We start from the raw sequence: 6,652 nt of genomic DNA, 5'->3' as shown, positions 1-6,652 counted from the left end.
TTTATTGTAAACAAACTGCTTTAGGTCATTGCGCATTTTATAAAGGTATATAACTCATCTACTACTGTAACATGTCCAATTATTAAAATTATCATGTCCCTGCATGTCATTCACATTCAAATTATTTCCTTATCACTGTATTCTTTCTGGTATACCCATGGTGGAGTTCGGATAGAAATGTAAGATACGTTAGCAAAATTGTAAGATACGTTTAATACAATATCAAAAACACAATGCCTAATACTCCGTCAAACTATTACATACTTACATCGTAATGTAATTTTGACCCTTGTATTATCAACCAAGCACGCATTTACTGACATAATAAAATTCATCTTATAAACAAATAGCCCTAAACATAACATAGAGCGTGTAATATACGTTAACTTTATGTAAGATACGTTAAGCCTGTTTGTTACGTTTTATGCACTAAACAGCACACCTATTCAATAACAAGACCATTAAATATTAAGTTTAAAGTATAATATCATGTAAAACACCAAACGAATTATTCTTAAACGGTAACTTATCCCAGCTTTAACGTATTAAATTAACCACGGGTCGAAAATCAAACTTTACATCAAGTTATAATCAACCTGACTACAAAACTATGGTAATTACCCAAGAACATGAATCTGTCGAGTCTATCTAATATTAGTTATGGTCGTGCGTGGTTTAAAGAATCTAAATATAGGATTTTGACAAATATGAAACTGATAACATGAAAGCATATTAAAGTATCTTACCATAACGTATCTTACCAAAAATTTTAGTTTTATTACCCTCATAATGTTTGTGGTTCGAATTACAATAAATGTGTTATATCTTGTCATTACAGAGCAGGCGATTAAGGATTCTTAACCTGGAATATCATAGTTGTGTTCATGAGGATTATTCAGTCGATAGAGTGTTAACGTATCTTACACAAAATGTAGACAACAATTAAAAATTCGAATTTCGGCAATTTGTGGTGTTTCAATTCTCAAAAAAAAAGAGTCTTATTACTATTATAAACATATATTGTGACCACTGCCAGTGTAATATACATATAATTCACACTATTTTTACATTATTTCATGCCAAATATGTGTTACCAAAATGTGTTAACGTATCTTACCGCAGTTTACGGGACAGTCATTAAATACGTTATGTGAACATTATGAGCATGCTTTCAGTGTCAATTGCATATGTTAGTGTATTCCAGTTATGTTTTCTTCAGTTCACAAATAAAACCCCTTTCTTAATCACCAGTAAATTATATATTGTGTCCCTTACACTTACACTTACCCATGTCTGGGACATTAGAAATATTACATTTTATAGAGGTATATATGTCGTCAAATATCAACTTAAAATGACTTTTTAATTCGGTAAATAGGGCTGTGTTCGGGTTACAGCCATCTGTGTCTGTCCAAAACAGCTTCAAAACTTAGCATATTTTAATAGTATCAATTAAAATATACACTGTAGGCACGGGACAGTTAAAAAATGAAATTGTCCCTTTAATTGACAATGGGCGATCTACATCTTCGTGTGCAATGTGGATTGACATGACGAAAATAGCAAGGGCATAAACTGCACTGCAACGGCAAGTAAATTTTTGGTTTTAGACATTTGTAAACCCTCAGTCTTTAGCCGCATGTTCTGTCAATAAAACACAACCTAACGGCAACCTACTGTACTTTGTATTTTGGAATAATGACACGGGTAACTTAAATTATATTGCAGTTAGAATATTGGTTTACTAACGACTCGCCCCCTTAACGACTCGCCCCATAACGACTCGCCCCACTTTTTATAACGACTCGCCCCACTTATATAACGACTCGCCCCACATGTATAACGACTCGCCCCACATAGATAACGACTCGCCCCATCATTACTTATATGGTAGGATTTTTATTTAATTTCGATTTTATTGTGTTTTAAGTCGGTAAAAACTGGTGGGGTATTGAAAAAATATCTTAAGATTTGGCAAATTAGAAGTTTGATGAAATTTGTTAAAATGCTTTACTTTAACTTTCACCTTTTTCAGGAACTTTCAACAGAAACTGGAATACTGTATCGCATCCTGCATGATATGTTCAAGATTTCAACACCTGGAATTTTATCAACTCTTGCAATTAATATTATGCGTTACCACAGTAACATAACTATGTTTTTGCGTATATAATATATAACGACTCGTCCCATCATTTTTATTGTTACATTTTTAGCATCTATGTTAAATGTAAACAGTACAGATGAATAGAAAGAGAAATATATAAGAAAAACTTTTTTTGTGTTGATGGTTTATTTGATACTTATGTACTTATATACAACAACAACAACTTATAAAAAAAAGAAAGTTACACAGTGTGTATAATAATATCAATACATTGATATAATAAGAAACATTTACAAAAAGACAGTAATACATCAGTACCGGGTAATCAATATAATTAAATCTTAATATTATCAACATTGAATTTATGAAAATGATTTTATTCAAACGTTTTATTCATAACAAATTTAAACACTATTTACACAAACAACAACAACTATTTGCACAGGTCCGTACATGGCTGAACACAAGTCCAGCAGCTGCGCTGCAAATACAGAGTGCAAAGCGCAGGCATGGTGTTAGTCGAATTATCAATTTAAAATAATGGTATACTATAATCATGTATACATCTTTAAATACTAAACTCCGCAGTGGCACGTATTACTCAATTAAAGTTATAACCATTTAAGTAATTAAACAAATCGTGGAATTAATTGATTTATCACAAATGGTTTCTTGTTTATTTGAAACCATTGCAAATTTTCCGCGGTAATTGTTCACACCTACAAATTAAAAGAACCGCCATTTAATTAGCGTTAAATGTTTATTTGAAACCATTGAAAACTTTCCGCGCTAATTGTTCACACCAAAATTTAAAAGAAACGCCATTTGATTAGCATTTTAAAGTAAAGTTTGTGTGAAAAACACAAAAGGACTGATACGCATTTTTATAGTATGAAAAAAGATTTTTAAAACGTGTGTTGTGTATTCAGATCAACAGGTAATAAATAGGTAGATTTAAGATTATAATGGTAATTTAAAAAATATAAATAAAAAATTATCTTACAGATGAATTGTGTCCGTAAAATTTCTGCAAAAAATAAATTTCGGCAAAGACCTTTTTTCCTTTTTCTTACCTTTCAATACCCGTATATATGAAAATATCTTTACCACGAAGCAAGGTATTCACGCTTTCGCGATTATGACACATGTATTGTTGATTGTCATCACCCGCCCGCGGTAATGTACCTGTCAATTATGTTGTTAATTCATCGGTCTCTTTATAACGATAATCTCTAAATTCTTGAGTAATTTAACCTGGGAATCTTTAATTGTCGATATGATCTTAGCCTTTGCTTCTTTTTATAAATATAAAGGAAAGTATGACATGAGACAAATGTACCGATACCCAATAGTCTTGCTTTATGATAATATTGTCACTGAACAAAGATGTAAACAAATCATGAAATAAAAATTATTACTTTTCAGAATATGCCTGCAATAGACGTCATTAAGGTCAGGTATAAGGCAAAAAACCGCTGAACGATGGTTATCAAACAATGCCGAACCTTAAATTCATATTATGAATTGATTTCATTTAAATTACCATATATAATATAACATTATATTTTGAAAGGGCGAGTCGTTATATATGTGGGGCGAGTCGTTATACATGTGGGGCGAGTCGTTATAAAAAGTGGGGCGAGTCGTTATGGGGCGAGTCGTTAAGGGGGCGAGTCGTTACATTACCAGAATTTTGTATGAAACAATATAACAGGATACAGACATGTAAAGTGTTTGTGCATAATTTGACATATCGCACGTATAATTATTTTTGTTATAATCAAACTTTATTCTAAACAACACTTCGCTATAAGTACTTTGATTATATCTTCTTGAGAAACAGCACTCCTTATAAATAGAAGGTGCCTAATTGTTTCGACGTTTTAACTATACTGAGGTGCAGCGATTCTTCATAATAAATTTTTAAAATAAAAGCATAATTGCAATTAGAATTATATACATTTACAGACAAGAACAATGCATGTCCCAATTTATTGTAACTTTTGGCCGTCTATGGTTAGGGCCGTCATAGAACATTGCGGACCGTTCTGACCGGATATCGACCAGCTCGATCAAAGTATTTCACATTTTCGGGAAATCAAAAGTGAAAGTGGCTGATTTCATAGAACGATTACGTGTTGATGGAAAATATTCATTACGATATAAACACGTTTTAACCACTCAAATATACTTTGTGCATGTTGCCACAAATTTAGGAACCCAAAAGAAGACCAATAAGAGCCTGTTCAGAGGTACAGATTGTTCATGTCATTATTTGTTGGTTACAAGTATTTATATAGTGACAATTAGTTTTTGAATGATTTTATATGTAAACCGAAATTTTAGGCATGTTATTTAATGTTTGCACAAACGGTATTTAAACAACAAGCATTAATTGTAAGGTGTTAAATATGTTCAATAATAATAAAGATATAATTACAAAGTTCATACAATTAGCTCGAAATCGAAAGTAGATATTTTTATTTTTTGTAGCTTGTACGATTAAACATGTATTGTAAATGTTAGTTTCCACTTAAATCATCATTTTGGATTATTAATCCCTTTTTAATCTATTCAAGGTTAATCTATGTTGTATAATTAGTTTAATGTAAAAACACACGTAGACATTCTATTAATCAATGTGACACCTTATGTACCAGTCCTTTTATGTACCACTTTGAAACTTTACCAGGGTTTTTTTGGTCCGATTTTATAGCCAAAATTCGGCTATGTTCCCAATCCCAAAAAGTATACTTTTTTCAGAAAATGTGACAAAAAATTCCCAATTTCCAAAAAAAAATAAAAATTTTTTTATTTTTTTTAAAGAAGTGTCTAATGCGTATTTTATCTCAATTTTAATTCAATTACATCTTACAAAGTATAATATGATTGTGTTCTTTTAATTTAAATGATTATAAAGAGTTATATCAAATTTAGAATTTCCCTAATCAGTGGACTTTTTGTTTGGAATAAAAAGGCTAATGAATTTTATTTTCCCAATTTCATGAAAATGCCGATAAAATTCCCAATTCCAAAGCCATGGGCTATCTTCCCAAAAAGTGGGAAAAAAAACCTGTTTACGTACCACCAATATATTATATTGGTGTTATTGTCCATTCATTTATAGCCTATGAGTTGTTTGGTTTCAGAGTCAAACTTAGTTTACTTAGAGTACACCAAGCTATGCTTGAATGATGCCAGTAATTAATGACCTGATTGTTTGGAATAATTGTGGTAATTAGGACTCAATAATACGGTGGATTGGTGTAAAGCGGAATTTAGCGAATAATGGATAGGTTAAAAGTTTTTTGCAAAATACTTTTATATATGTTAAGATTTATAGTTTTCTATGAATTGAATACAAAAAGCCTATCATTGTTAAGTAGATTCATGTTTTTGTTGACGTGTGTCAATGTTTAAAACTGTTTCTTTTTTCGAAAGCAAAACAAGGTCACGTTATGTACGCACCATTTTTGTGACGACAGGAAAAGTGCAGACAAATGGTTTCTTGAATTTTGCAGATTTTGTTTGGTAAACATAATGTTCATTGATGTAATATTTTAGTAGTATGTGTCCTTTACAAAAGTAAAAATCCTCAAAAACCAAATTGATGCATACCATATAAAATAAGCATGAAAGCTGCAACTCCGAATTAAGTGAATAACGGACATGTGGTTCAGTAATGTGGGGATTGTCTCAAAATAAATATAAACTCAACTAGAAATGGCGCGGCAGAGGCCGACGCGTATCCCCACGCTGCATGTTTGACCCAGGGGCGCCCCAGGGTTGGTAATGGGGCCATGCATAATTGAGATTGACCATATTGTCATTATAGAAGTTCGGTATCTATTAGAAGTGAATCGGTGTAGAAAGGAAGAAATTATAGTAAAACACAATTTTGGGTGGGTGTGGTCTATGTGGGCGGGGCGCCCCAGGGTTGGTAATGGGGCCACGCATAGTTGAGATTGACAGTATTGTCATAAGAGAGGTTCAGTATCAATTTGAAGTAAATCGGTGTAGAAATTAAGAAGTTAATGTAAAATAACCTAAAAAAATGAGTGAAAATCTCTGACCCTGCCCCACCCCAACCCCCATAACTTTTGACCCAGGGGTCAGATCAAAATTCCAAATAGTGCAGGGTCGCACATATGCTCATAGCTACCATGTGTGTAAGTTTCAAGGTTCTAGTGCTAATAGTGTAGGAGGAGATAGTGGCCAGGACGGACGGACAACCGGACAGACGGCGGAGATAACCTTAATATCCCCACGCTTTTCAAAAAGCGTGGGGATAATTAAAGTTGTCCAAGACACATGTGATTAGCGTGTGGCTATGATATTAACTAGTGAAAACATCATTTTTGATGAAAAATAATCAAATTATAACGAAAAATCGATTTCTCTGCAAACATATTTTTCACTATCAAATCTATATATATAACAAGGTATTCAACTCAAAATGACCCGAATATAGGGTGCATTGCTTTGAACAGCCATTACTTCATCAATTGCGCAGCGATTTCCATGAACTTGGTCTTATTAAACACA

The 6,652-nt window shown here is 32.4% G+C and overlaps 1 protein-coding gene across 4 annotated transcripts in view; it reads left to right on the top strand.

Moving 5' to 3' along the window:
• The first annotated feature begins 4,173 nt into the window (after positions 1–4,173).
• Positions 4,174–6,652, top strand: part of LOC127857523 (protein mono-ADP-ribosyltransferase PARP14-like) — a 28,949-nt gene continuing 26,470 nt past the window's right edge. For all 4 annotated transcript variants that reach the window (XM_052393934.1, XM_052393936.1, XM_052393933.1 and 1 more), the window contains exon 1: positions 4,174–4,359. The gene's annotated coding sequence lies outside the window, so the exon portion shown is untranslated. The remainder of the gene's footprint in view (positions 4,360–6,652) is intronic.

The sequence above is a fragment of the Dreissena polymorpha genome, chromosome 14, assembly GCF_020536995.1.
Source record: "Dreissena polymorpha isolate Duluth1 chromosome 14, UMN_Dpol_1.0, whole genome shotgun sequence".
NCBI lineage: Eukaryota > Metazoa > Mollusca > Bivalvia > Myida > Dreissenidae > Dreissena > Dreissena polymorpha.
The sequence above is the reverse complement of the archived record's forward strand: the minus strand, read 5'-3'. Positions and strand labels throughout refer to the sequence as shown.